Raw genomic sequence first — 14874 nt, forward strand, 5'->3', positions numbered from 1 at the left:
AAATGACCCGAATTTATATCCGGCCAAGGATTGCCACTCCAGCAGCATTCCCCGTAATTAAGCATGGGAAATGTTTATGCTGCTACAACAACAACAACAACAACAACAACGCCTCATCGGATGGATGTTCTCATGCTCCGTGACTAAGTTTGAGAAAGTCTGGAAAAAAATAAAAAAAATTAATATATCACAAATAATGGATATCAAAGCTAGCAGCATCCTTGAGTCACCCTATATTTGTCCTGAGATATGGCTCCCTAACTGCATCTAATGGAAAATATTCAGAACTTCTTAGTTCAGCTAATAGATAAAAAAATTAATAAGAGTTTAATATACTTTATTAATAATGGAATGTAATGGAAAATATTCAGTATTTCTTACTTCATCTATTAGATAAAAAAAATTTAGGATAATACAAATAATTTGTTTAATACATCATCATCCGTTGTTTTAATACAAAAATATTTATAACGGTTTAAATACAATTCAATTTACAGCACGCATTTTACAAGCTTAAGCCACTGTGCATCTCAGCTGTATTTAGCAGTCAAATGTGCACGAACGCTCTAACATTCCAACACAAACAATGTTTTTGCCTACTTATTGTGTTCGTAAATCGGTAAGAGCACTTCAAGCCAACAAACACCAACAACTGTACACACACATGTGCGTGTTCCTCGATCTCCAACCATCAACTGTCGCCGTCGCTACGCTTGTGTAAGTCAAAACTCTTGATTTTTTCATTTTTGTGGTGGCAACGGTGGCTTTGATGGTGTCGCGCTATGCTTCCACGTATTCCTGAGCGCTTGCTATTATAACCGCACCGATGACAATGACGCCATGATAGTCTCTTTGCGTTTGATTGCATTGCGTCGCGTTGTGTTGTGTTGTGTTGCGTTGCGTTGAGCCGCGTTGATGGTCGCGGCGGCAAAATGTTAACGTCGCACAACGCATAGCACAAGTAAACATGGAATGGCGCGCGCGGCAAAGCAACAAATTGGAATATTAGCGCCAGACCAAAATTTAGTAAGTTTGAAAACAATAAAGCAATGAAATAAAAAAAAGTTTAAAATAAAATAATGATGGAATTGCATCAATTGTAAAAAGTCACGCAAGCCGCGCGACATTTAGGCGTGTCAAGTCACCTGTAGCGCGCACCAGTACTTTTGACACCGACGCGCTGGAAAGTCACTTCATAATCAAACATCGAAAATTCAGATAGTCAACACCGATGGTGCGCATTTAGCGGCTGAATGATTTTCACACCTCGGGCGCGTTCACGCGTCCCAGTTGGGACGATGCCAGTGTCAGTGAACGCGTTGCGGCGCGTTCCATTAAACTGTCGCCCGGTGTCACGCGCCACCGACTAGTCACTGCACCGGTGGCGCTGATTATTAAACCACCAAACCACCAATCAACCGACTGATTGCGCGACCAAACAACCAGTCAAGCAACAAGCGAAGATGCCACCGTTCTGTGTTTGGAAATAAAAGAAGTACACAACGAGGTACCAACGATTGCACCGCCGATTGACAGCTGTCCGGGTTACGTCAGTCAAAATGACGCATCGTATTTTGGTAACAGGGAAACAGACAATTCCAGCAACCGACTTGTAATGTGCCGACGACTATGCGTCCCAAAGTGCCCGTAGCAAAGCGCCATCCGCGCGGCAATCAACAATGGTGGCGCGCACCGTGCAAGGTTGCGTTGGTGCGTACGTTGAGTTGTCAACAACGCGGCGACGCCAAAAAAGTAATGAAAAATGAATGCAAATGTATGTGCATTAAGTGTAAAATGGTATTGTAGCATAGCGTGGAAGCGAGTTTCTAAATTTTCATTGTCGCCTTGTCGTTGTAAAAGCATAAAACGCCAGGCGTTGTAAGGGCAACACCCAACTGCCGCAGTAGAGGTCCCAATCTACTGTATTATAACTTCATCAGCTGTGTAGGGTAGTTGTTGTTTTTATTTTGCCATTGCACTGATTAGTCGCGCTATGTCAGTCGCCCTCAGTGAACAAAAAGTGTGCGGCGACTTTCCGCTGCCATGGCGCGCCACAGTTAATCATACGAAAAAAGCACTATTTGAAGAATATAAATGGGTGTATGTGTATGCATAAATCAATGCCGTTATGCGCATTCGTATGTAAATTCATGTATGTATGTCTGCATTTGCATTACTTTTCCCGCTGTGCCTATTTTATATTTTGGCTCATGTTTTGCTTTATAATTTTTTCTTTAGCTCTGAATCGTGCGCGCATTTCCCCTGTTTGCTCCACTCTTGGGTTTCCCTGAGAACTTATGTATGTTGCTGAAAATGACTCAGTTAATTAAATGCAGCGCAAGGGCGAAATGTATTTGAATGTGGAGGCAAATTTGATTGGAGGCGTATTTAGCCTACGATGGAAAAATGGGAACCAATTGAGGATTTTAATTAAATTTTTAGATTTTACTTGGCAACAAAAAAAATATTATATTTTTGTATGCAACTGAGAGGATTTCCGAACATGAACAGAAGGGGAAAGGGGGAAACAACAATTGTTCAGAACAAAAGAAAGGTTGGTAGTGATGGTTAAGATGGAAGGTTCTGCCAAGGAAAGTAAGTAGAAAAAGTAGTTTTACATTATTTAAGAACAGTTTTTAATATTTATGCTGAAAAAAAATTCATACAACCGCTCAATTTGAAGTATTTATTAGTTAGGAAAATGGAGAGAAATCCTGGCCTAGCCAGGGGTACAGCAGTGTTTGAGAAAAATTAACTCTCATGGCGCGACTGGAAGAACGGCCGTCGAATGGAACAAAAGTAAGCCTACATTTCACGCTGCACCTAAATACTCTCCAATTGTTGTTTCTTTTTTTACTGATATCGCATTTTTTTCTTTTAAGCTATGAGATGATTTGAAAAGCCGAACAAAGAAAAATATTGGTGAAAATACATAGAGCCTTACTGCGACCGAAGGGGGCCCATTCCATCATTTTCTCCGTTCTGAAATTAACCAACCTTGATAATCTCGTTTTTATTTCAAGGTCAGCAGCTCTGAGCGGCAGAGTTTGGTGCATGATTCGACGGCAATCCACAATCACACCAAGGCATTCATTGCTCCAAGAAATACACCCGTGATTTATTAAGTCCATCAAATATTCAATCTACTGTGAAGCAAAGCCAACTCCACGACAGTCGGTTCTACGTTACCGAAACGACCCGGATTTATATCCCGCTAAGGACTGTCACTCCAGCAGCATTCCCCGTATGTAAGTATGGGGAATATTTATGCTGCTACAACACCACCACCAACAACAACAACAACAACCGCTTTTAGGACAACATCATTCCAAATAAATAAAACAAAAACTAAATAAAAACATTAATAAAAAAATTAAATAAAACAAAAAAATAAGAACAATTAAAAAAAAATTGAAGAATGAAACAAAACATAACATAAAAATTAAAAAAAAAATAAAAATTAAACAAAACAAAAAGTAAACAAAACAAAGAAATAACAAAATAGAATGAAACAAAAGAAAATAAATAAATAAAAAAATTAAATTAAATCTAAATTTAAAAAAATGTATAAAACAAAAAATAAAAAAATTAAGCAAAAATTAAATAAAACTAAGTACAAAATATAAAATTAAATCTAACCAGAAACTAAACAAATAAATTTAAAAAAATATATAAAATAAAAATTAAAAAAATGAAATAAAACAAAAATTAATAAAAGCATTAAACAAATCAAAAATTAAGAAAAAATTAAACAAAACCAAAGAATAAAAAAATAATTTGTTTTACTTTACATAAAAAAATTCAAAAAATAAAAAAATGTAATGCATCAAAAATAAATAAAAATATAACGTGAAACAACAAAAATTAAATAAAAATTTTATTAAATAAAAGCAAAAAATAAAAAGATTAAATAAAACAAAATAAAAATAAAAATAAGTAAAAGCAGAGTTTAAATAAAACTAAAAAAAAAAAATTAACTAAATAAAAAATAAAAAATAGTATAAAATAAAAATTAATAAAGGTCTGTGCAGGTTTCATTCCGCACAAGTTAACTGAGGATCAAAAATTGCTCAGAATTCAACATTCGAAGGACCTCATTAAAAAGGCGAGGAAAGACATTGTAACTGGTGATGAAAGGTGGTGTATATTGCTATTACTGTTAACAAACAAACAAACAAACAAACAATGAAACGTAGTGTGTCCAACATAAACCTGAAACTAAGCGTCAAAAATGTCGAATGGAAGGCCCCAGACGAGCCACCAGACAAAAATTTGCATTTCGACAAGCCAAAAATCAAGTCGATGCTCATTTGTTTTTACGAGTCCAAGGGAATTGTCCTCAAGGAGTTCGTGCCAATGGGCCAAACCGTCAATGCAATTTTCTATCTTGGCGTTTTGAAGCGTTTGTTGCATCGCATTCGTCGAATTCGCCCTGAATACCGCGAACGAGGAAGCTGGCGCTTATTGCGTGATAATGGACCATCTCATCGATCCATTTTGTGACTGGTGTTTTGACTAGAAATCGCATTTTAACCATCAATCACTTACCGTATTCGCCTGATGTGGCTCTCTGTGACTTGTAGCTATTCGGAAAATTGCATTTGGCCAGGAAAGGAAAACGTATTGCGACCGTAGAGGCCATCCAAAAAGCTTGTACCGACATCCTGAAGGACATTCCGGTGAATGACCTGAAACACTCTTTCGAAAAGCTTTTAGATCGCACAAAATAGTGTATCGCGGCTAGAGGGGACTATTTTGAATAAATTAACTCGAAGTTATCAGAACAAAGCTCCTGTCGTTTCTATTTTAGCTCAGTCTTATTTATTTTGGACTTCTCCGTGTATGTATTTATTTGTATATGCCAATTTCCTTTTTGCTGTTACATACAACTGTTATGAGATTATAACACAATGGACACTGGTGGGCGTGTATAAAAATTATGTACGGATAAAGGTTTTGAAGCGATGTTAAATTAAAAAAAAATCGTTTCTTCTTATATTTTACTAGAAGAGATCTAAATTTGCAAATTCAAAATTTTTTCATTTGTGCCACTCAACACATTTATTTGAAAATTCATTAACAGAAACATAAAGTGGGGTTTTAGCTCATGCTTGTCAGCGTAATTCCAACGAAAATGTAATAATGACGTATATTTTGTAAATAAATATTCATCATCTCTAGTCACAGCTTATCACATCAGTAGCTAACTTCTGTTACTGTTCGCACAGTTAGTGCAACCCAATACCTTTGTTTAGCCAAACCTATTTCCCAGCTTACCCGTTTGACGCAACAGCTTCCATTGTGCCCCAGCTCATTACTTGCAGTGGCGCACATTCGTACACATATGCGCACATGTTAATTCTCATTCCTCAATTCCTCAATTCCTGTGCGACCTTGCATGCACTTTTCTGTTGCTGCCCTGCGCACAGTCTCCATCACTTCCCCAGCTGCCATGGAGGGAGCAGCTGACGTCTGTTGGCTGTTTTGGTTGTCAGCTTTCGGCCCTGGAATTCACACTTCACTTTGTTTACCGCAGCATCGCGTGCACGCTTGTTGGTTAGCGCGCCTGCTTTAAAATCATTTGTGCTTCTCTCCTCCTTTAACAATTCTTGCACACACCAATTTTTTATGTTCCGGTCTGCTTTTTTCGTGTTTCAAGTTTCTGTTTTGTTTTTATTGCTCTTTCCACTCCACTCATATTTGTTCATTATATTGCATTCGTTAAATATTTGTTGTTATTCCACTTCTCCATATGGATGGCGTTTTGGGTCCCAGCACCTTGTGTCTTGCGGTTGACGCATGTGGCTGGCTTTGCTTGCCGTATCGGCTGTTTGCCTGTTGAAAATACCAGTTGGGGATTTCCCATGTGACCAGTGTACGCCCACGCAGCCACAGCGGGGAACACTGGCGACGATGGAATCCAAGTAGGAGATGTTCTGTGTTGCTGTGGGGCTTTGACGACGCTGCAGTATGCCTTATTCCAATTGGGAAGCTGTGGCATTATCCAGGCAGTGGTAATGTAGACGAAGGGTAGGCAGCATCGCAAAGCCATTTGGTTGACTAAACAGCCGACTCATGATTATGGTAATGGTGTCGTTGTTGTTTGTAGAGGTGGAGAGGTAGAGCAGCGCCATTGCTACTCTGCACAGAAGTAGGGGCTGTAGTATTAACTCTTATGTTTGCTTTTTTACCTATTTTCTGTTTGTTATTTTTGGTGTGATATTCTGCAAATTGCTTCTAGGCGAATTTGCATCATTTTCTGTGAATACTTTAGTGCCCGTTGTGCATTCTTTGGAAGCACAAGTCACTGCTGCATGAGCTTAACAGCGCTTTACGCATAAGTTGTCCTGTCTTTAGTCCCGTCGTTGGCATCCATTTCGAACATTTCGGTGATTTGTGCGTATTTTCTTGGGTACAGCTCTACTCAATTGTGCTCATATGGCACTGGGACAGCAGCAGTGGTAGCCAGCGTTGAGTGAGTATGGCACCTATTCTTGCGAGTACTTACTGTTGGTTATTTTATATTATCTGCACACTCGCCTCTTGCAGGGAAGTGGCAGTTCAGCGGAAATTATTTGGCGCCGGATATGAATTCTCGTAAGCAAAAAGTTGGTAGAAAAAATACTGAGTTTTAATTTGGAAGTACATTCGTACATCAGGAAACTTTAATTTGGTGGGAATTAATTCAATTGCAAATGTTTGTCTGGGTTCTACACTGCGTAGTGACATCTGTGCCGACGGGCAGTTTTCCCCCAGCATCTTCCAGCCCGAAGTGTAAACCAGCTGTCTATGTGCAAAGACCAACTTAGATAGGAACCTGCGGAATGAGCGAATTGCCATTCTGAGCGACAGGCAAGCGGCACTCAATGCGTTGCCATTCTTTGAATTTAAGCCCTCATTAGTCCTGGAGGTCATCGAGAAACTGTGTTTTGTATTAATGCACAATCGCATACGACTCATATGGGTCCCAGGACACAAGGGTATACCCGAGAACGAAGGAGCGAATGCATTGGCTAGGTAGGTGCCCCAGCCTCGTTATTAAAAGGTCCCGAGACCTTTGTCGCCATGGGACAACACAGCATCAAGGAGGAGCTTAGAAGAGACGTATGCTGGTGCCAAATTATGGAGCTACGCTAGGCGAGGTCCTCAGTAGTTAACAGTAGAAGAAAAGAAAAGTTATAACCTTGGAAATCAGGAAACGTATAATCCTGTTAAAGAACGAACTATAATTCTCACGGGTTTTCTCACAGATCACTGCAAATTACGCAGCCATCTGCATAGGCTGGATATGATTCACTAACTACTGTCGTTTCTGCTACCAGTCACCGGAGTTTTCCACACCTTCTTCTTGAATGAAACTTTTGAAACTTTGTAAGAAACATTCGTCGTTAGATCAAATATTTTTGAAGAAGGTTTGTGATACTTAAATTTTAGCGCATGGAGAAAATGTATCTGAGTCAAGAATGAAAACTGCAAGAGCTGGTAAATTAAATAGTTGAATGCACGTACAAATGCGAACATGAGTCAATCGGTAAATGCCGCCTTTACCAATAGAATTATTCCCTCAAAAGATAACCCGATGATTGGGAACTTCTGTCATCGTTAGATGAGATTGACGATGATGACCGATGACTTCATTAAGGCTTGGTAAACTACTACAAAATCAATAATAATAATAACAATAACAACAACAACAACATCATCAATAACAACAACGAAAAAAACAACAATCACAGCAGCAACAAGTGGAACTTCAGTCCCATACAAAAGCGCAGTGAAATACTTCGGTATGGCATTTCATGTCAAGCTAAAGTGGAAAGAATACATCGAAAAAAAGCAAGAAACTCAAATGGCTGATTGGAAGCAAGTTTAAACTCTCCATTCAAAATAACCTACCTTTTAAGAACCCAACGATTATAATATTGGGTAGTCGAAAAAGTCTTTTCGTTTTTGTCAATAGATGTCGTTGGAGTCATCTATCTCCAGTGCTACCAATCACATTGTGTCACATCATATGGTGTTAGAAAGGTGACATTTTCAGCTCCATTTAACCAGAAAAAAATTAAATTCGGGGAAGTTGGAAAAATGTTATAGCTGTTCAAAAATGAATGAAAATAATGAAGAAATTCGCTATATTTTGAATTTTTTTTTAAAAAAAGGGGAAGAATGCCACGCAAGCCACCAATGAAATTTGTGAAGCTTACGGAGACGATGCTGCATCAGTTCGTGTAGCACAACAATGGCTCGCTCGCTTCCGTTCTGGAAATTTCGATGTGAAAGATGCACCCCGCTCCGGTCGACCTATCGTTGAAAAAGTCGATGAAATTATGGAAAAGATTGACCAGGACCGTCACATAAGCTGCCATGACATCGCCAAGGCACTAAACATTCATCATCAAACGGCTTTAACCATTTAAAAAAGGCTGGTTACAAAAAGAAGCTCGATGTTTGGGTACCACATGAATTGTCTGTGAAAAATTTAATGGACCGAATTAACATCTGCGATTCTTTGCTGAAACGAAATGAAATCGAACCATTTCTGAAGCGAAAGGTTATGCTGTGTGTTTGGTGGGATTGGAAAGGAATCATTCACTATGAGCTGCTCCAGCCTGCTCGAACGATTGATTCTACACTTTGCTATCAACAACTGATGAGATTGAACAATCAATCGAAAAAAACGGCCAGAGCTGATCAGCAGAAAGGGCGTCGTCTTCCATCAGGACAACGCTAGGCCACACACATCTTTGATGACTCGGCAAAAACTGGGAGAGCTTGGCTGGGAAGTTTTGATGCATCCACAATATAGCCCTGACCTTGCACCATCGGACTACCATCTGTTTCGGTCAATGCAGAACTCCCTTAATGGAGTAAAGTTGGCTTCAAGAGAAGCCTGTGAAAATTACTTGTCGCAGTTTTTCGCCAGGAAACCACAAAAGTTTTACACTGATGGAAAAATGTCTCTAGAAGAAAAATGGCAAAAGGTGGTCGACCAAAATGGTACATATTTGGTTTAATAAAGTTCATTATAAATATAAAAAAAAATGAGTTGAAGTTTGATTAGAAATACGAAAAGGCTTTTTCGACTACCCAATCTGTGCCCTCATTCCCACGGCAGTCGATTCTACGTTACCGAAACGACCCGGATTTACTATATATCCGGCTAAGGACGGTCAGTCCAACAGAACTCCCCGAATATACAAGCAATGTTTTTGCTGCTACAACAACAAAAACAACGTCGAAAATGGGTTCAAAATTTCAAAACAAAATATTTTCGGATATTTTAAAGGCGCCATGGCATATTAAAAAAAATAGCAACCGATCAATGCAGAAATTATAAAACGTAAGTGGAATTGGATGGATGAGCCATTACATGAAACCCACAAGGCAGCAGACGTAGAGGAAGATCAGCTCATACCTGGAGAAGACAACTGGAAATCGAAATGCAGAATCTCCCGCTAAGTTGGAATGAGACCAAAACTCATGCAAACGACAGAATAGCTTGGAAAAAACCTATTACGGCTCTTTGCTCCTTAACGGAACGACAGGAACTTATACAGGGCCTGCCATCTATCGTTACGGATTTGAACTAGGTATTATTTGAAGAATGGTAACACTTAGCTGTCATCTGATTTGACAGAAAATTAGTTTTATTCTTCCGCTGAACGAAAATGGTTGTGTATACGCTCAAAGAACGCTGGGAAATATTGCAACATTACCTTGAAAATCATGGCAATGTTGCAGAATGTGTACGAAAATTACGTATGGCAATGGGAAGAAGAAAATCACCGAATGAAGCGTACGTGCGTTACTTTGCGAAAAAAGTAAGAGAAACTGGGTTGCTTTTGCCGTTGGATTATTATTTTTGGGGTGCCGTCAAAGACCAGTGTTATGCCAACAAACCAACAACAATTGATACACTGAAGACCAACATACGCGATGTCATAGCTAAAATACAGCCGCATACAATCGAAAATGTGTTGAAAAATTGGATCGATCGTATGGGATGGTGCATGGCTAGCCGAGGCAGCCAAATGAATGAAGTTGTATTCCATCATTAACCGGAAGGGTTGTACTTCAAAATAAAAAAAAAAAAACAGTTTGGAAAAATATTGAGTAGTTTCTTTTTTATAGCATTTTTAATTCCGTAAAGTTATATGGCGAACCCTTTATATAATTAAAAAATAAGCCCTGTATCGTAACATACATTTACGATCAATTTGCTTTTTCAATACAGGCAGAAATTCATGATTGTTTATCGGATACTCATTGAAAACTTTTTCGTTAGTAGTGGGCAAAAAGTCTGAACACTTGAAAAATAATCTTATTGTCTGATGTTTTGTTCTATATTAGCTGTTAAAACAGACATAAGATAAAGAAGGTATATTAGTTAAAAACTTTATTAACAAAGTGGAACCTTTTTAATGGCATTGATTTTAGAAAAGGAATTCCTTGTCTTCTAATTGCTATAACAGCAGGATTCTGTATTAAATTATTTCTTATCATATAACCAACCATAATTGTATTATATCACTTATTTCGATTATATTAGGTTTGTTCATTTAAAAATTACCCAAAAACTTGTTGGTAACTTAACTTCATAGAACTCGCACTCAAATAGAAAAATATCGAAAAGAAGTACACGTACGTAAAACCAGTGACAATTTGGCGGGAAAAATCACAAAAATTCAAAATTGTTTCAGTTTAGCTACTTCGTATTAAATAAAAGAAAAAAAAAAAAAAAACAAAAAAAAAAAATTAAGCAAATAAAATGACGACACGATGATTTTCTATTGTTTTTTTTTGCACAATAATTTTTCCCTTTTTATCATCGCTGTCAGATGAAGACCATTAAATTAGAAATTGTGTTGTTGTGGCAATCATAGCTTTCTTTATATGTATTTATGTATGTCTGTATTTTATATATTTTGCCAAATTAGTTAATAACCAAAAAGTAGAGTATAAAACACAAACGATACCTTCAATGCTTTCGATTTGTATTTTGGAAACTGCAGCAATGGTAACTGGAGGCTGTGGTTGAGAAGTACATACCTCTTCCTATTTAATATAATTCTAAATAATAAACTTCTTATAATAAAAACTTTAATATACTTTATAAATTGAATCTAAAAAATTTTTATTTAATTTTTTTATTATTTGTATTTTCTTTATTTTTTAAAGCTTGCATGGATACTACTTTGGATACCAAGCCATATCGAAATTCACGGGAACGAGATGGCAGACACTGCGTCCAAAAAATCCACATGCGAAAGGAGAGATATTCTGTCAACAATAAAACGATATCTCAACACCAGAATGAAACTGGAGTGGCTAAACTACACCCACCGCCACTACACTACCATAAACCGAGAGCATATACCCCACCGGCGTAGGAAAAACACAAATAAAACACTTCTCTCGGTTACGTCTTGGCCACACTATTGACACACTTCAACACATCCTGACTGGAGAGCCACCTCTAGTCTGCGCACACTGCTGGGAAGCTCTCTCTGTAAACCATCTATATATGTATTCCAGGATTGCCCCGCTTTCGTGGTAGTCAGATATCACTATCTGAAGAAGAACTGGATTAAATTGTTAAAAAACCCCACATCCGATAATATGTATAATCGCTATATACAACTTTATAAAGCACATCCGAGCCCGAATTTGAGTTAAGGATAAATTTTCCCTATTTAGTTTTTAGTACATACATATCGCCCCCTAAATACAAAAGGGGCACAACTCAAAATTTTCCACACACGAGCTTGACTTGTTTACAGTAGCACAGAAAACAAACTATGTGACATATCACGCTGAAATTTGCCACGTAAGCTTATAACAGTCCTACCAAAAAACAAAAAATTTATGTTTGCCATACGTCATTCGCGGGCCGTTTTATTGATAACGTCTCGTTCATATTTGAGCTTCTGCTCATTTTGAGTTGTGACCCTTTTGTATTTAGGGGGCGATATATAAGTATAAACATATTTCATTGTATTTCTACACAAACATTCTAGTCTTACTGTTTTTAAATATTTTTGTAGAGCTGATAGCCCTGGCAGCTAGTGCTCTTTTTCAATATTAACGTAATTAATTTAGTTTAATTTGTTAATAAATAATTATAATAATAAAATACATGATAATAAAATTATTAATAAACTCAAACAAACGCAGCGCTAGCAGAAGAGGCTTTCGGCTGGCTGTCTAAAATATATTTACTTACGTTCTCAATTTTATTCACCATTTTTATTTAAAATTTAGAAGTTCGACTCAATTTGCAAGTTTTAATTCGTGTTTATTTTCACTTTACGATCGGCTGTTTTCCTTACTTGCAAATCTTACAAGTAAAAATTGATCCAGTAAAAACTTGCACCTTCCTTTAAAAAACGGAATGTCATTTTGCTCTCTCACTTTCCCCTACTTTGCAAGTTTTATGGATACATGAACACCAAATCTTGATAATTTGTATTAATTGCTACAAATTATTTGCTTCATGAACGGACCTATTATCAAACTCTGTTAGAGCTTTGTGCTTCTGAATTCCTACCGGGACAGCCGACTTCTTATAAATAACCTACAATAGGCGAAAGAAATGTACATTTTTTTTTTTATTAATTTTTCTGTTTTTGGTTACTTTGTATATTTAAATAAAAATCATTTTGCCATTAACAACGATGACAAATGACACTGAGTATACGAGTACGTATGTATGTATGTATGTATGTATGTATGTATGCATATAAGTCGCGTAACAAAACAAAATCCACTCACATTATTACTTCCACACTTAAGCTTCCGCTTATTTAACAGAAAATAACAGCAGAGAATGTTAATGGAACAGCAGAGAACGTTCTCTGTTTAGAGCTTTGTGGAAAAAGCATTAGCAACAGAACGAAAAGTATAAGCTTCTGAAGAATTAAGACTGGTGCCGTTCTCTTTTACACATTTTGCAATACTCTTTGATATTTTAAAAATATGCACTCCGCGACAAAGCGATAGCACCTCAACATTTTAACCAGTTTTGACTACTTTTTTTGTTTTGAATGTTCAGTACCTTTTTTATAAAAGTATAGCAAAAATTAAAAAAAATCAACCAAATTTTCATTCCAGTCGGATGGCTTTTAATTAGAGTTTCGTGACAGATTTTTAGTATGAGGTTTAATAGTTTATCAAATTTAAGTTTGGGAAGTTTGAAGTTGGTAAAGTGCAGGTTTGAAGTTGGTAGAAATTTCCGTTGATTGTTGTTTTTAATTTTTCCTCTTTCCATATGAAAGAAAATGTCGTGCATTTGTTATAAAATTGAGTGAGAAGCTATAAGTTAATTGTTGTTGCTTTACGTTCTCTCTTAAAAAATTGGTGGTTTTTATACAGATACATATGCAAGTTCTGTTCGCGATTGTCAGAAATTATCAAACTTTGGTGTTCATGTATCCAAAAAACGTGCAAAGTAGGGGAAAGTGAGAGAGCAAAATAGTATTTCATTTTGGGAGGAAGTTGCAAGCCTTTACTGGATTAATTTTTGCTTATAAAAATTTGTGGGTGAGAAAAACAGCTGATTGCAAAGAGAAAATAAACACAAATTAAAATTTGCGAATTGAGTCAAAGTTCTAAATTGAAATAAAAAATGGTTATTAAAATCGAGAATGCAAGCAAACATATTTTAGTTAAAATTTATTTATTTGCTTTTTATTGTTTAAAGTGGCGCTTTTCCCTACATTTGATCTCAAGGCCCTTACTTTAGAGATGAGCAACTTTGTTGGCGCAACCAACCATACATTCTGGTTTCGGTGCTTTCACAGCTAGCACCTACTGGGACAAAGTTCTGATCAGACAGTGCGTGCATGTACATATTTCCGATATGTACACTTATTCCCAGTTTCTTACCTGATTCACACTTACGAAACGATCCAGGCGAACAACTGATGCTAAGCTCGTTGCTTTTCATTAATTTTATTGTCTTTATTTTATTCTTTTTAATTTAATACGAGGTAACTCAATTGAATAAGTTTTTAATTTCTATTATTTTTTCCAACAATTTAATCAGCTGTTCGTAAAACTTGGAAGTTGTTATTGGTTTCGCGTTCATGTACTTTTTTTCTGATATGTTTCTCTTTGAGAGAAAGTTAAGTTACTGGATTTTTTTGACATTAACAGACCTAATATGAATTTCAAAATGAGCCTGAAAATAATATTTTTCAAACGCGATATCTGCACATAGTAGCAAATTTGTTGCCGAAATATTTATATTATCCAATTTTATAAATTTATGTTATAAGTACATACAAATATATTAGTTTTGTTCGATAACAAAATTGACAGTCACCAGACATCCACCCAAATCAGGAGCGCAGCGAAAACTCTCTTCCAAAGAGAAGAAAAAACAAAAAATTAACAAAAGGGAAATTTGTCATCACTTGCAAAAACAGATAGAAATTTACTTATCAGCTGAATTTATTTTAAAAATTTTGTGTTCGCCAAAAACTCTACCAAAATACCTAAAATATGCTTTATGAAGGGTGGTTAAATTTTAAGGGCCGATGTTGAATGTGAACCACACCTAAACGTCAAGCTTTTTTTCTGCATTTCATTTCACATCTTTTAATAACAGACTAACTCAATTTGAACAATGGAACGTTACACAATCGAGCAACGCGCTAAAGTTATTCAGGCTTATTATGAAAACGGGCCTTCAAAATGCATATCGCGCACTTCGTGAAGAAAATCATCTTCAGTGATGAGGCACATTTTCCCATCAGTGGATTCGTCAATAAGCAGAATTGCCGCATTTGGGCGAATGGCAAGCCAAGAGTGATTGCCGAAAAACCAATGCACCCACAAAGAGTGATTGTTTGGTGCGGTTTATGGGCCGGCGGC

General features: G+C 36.8%; 1 long non-coding RNA gene across 4 annotated transcripts; it reads left to right on the forward strand.

The window, feature by feature from the left end:
- The first annotated feature begins 784 nt into the window (after window positions 1-784).
- On the forward strand, window positions 785-4192 carry LOC128864051 (uncharacterized). 4 transcript variants are annotated; one of them, XR_008454645.1, is made up of 4 exons: window positions 785-2152; window positions 2239-2595; window positions 2684-2799; window positions 2883-4192. It is a non-coding gene; the product is annotated as an uncharacterized LOC128864051 (long non-coding RNA). The 4 variants fall into 4 exon arrangements; XR_008454646.1 differs by having other exon boundaries at window positions 2698-2799; XR_008454648.1 differs by having other exon boundaries at window positions 2239-2554; window positions 2694-2799.
- The last annotated feature ends 10682 nt before the right edge of the window (window positions 4193-14874 follow it).

Source organism: Anastrepha ludens, chromosome 5 (assembly GCF_028408465.1).
Source record: "Anastrepha ludens isolate Willacy chromosome 5, idAnaLude1.1, whole genome shotgun sequence".
NCBI lineage: Eukaryota > Metazoa > Arthropoda > Insecta > Diptera > Tephritidae > Anastrepha > Anastrepha ludens.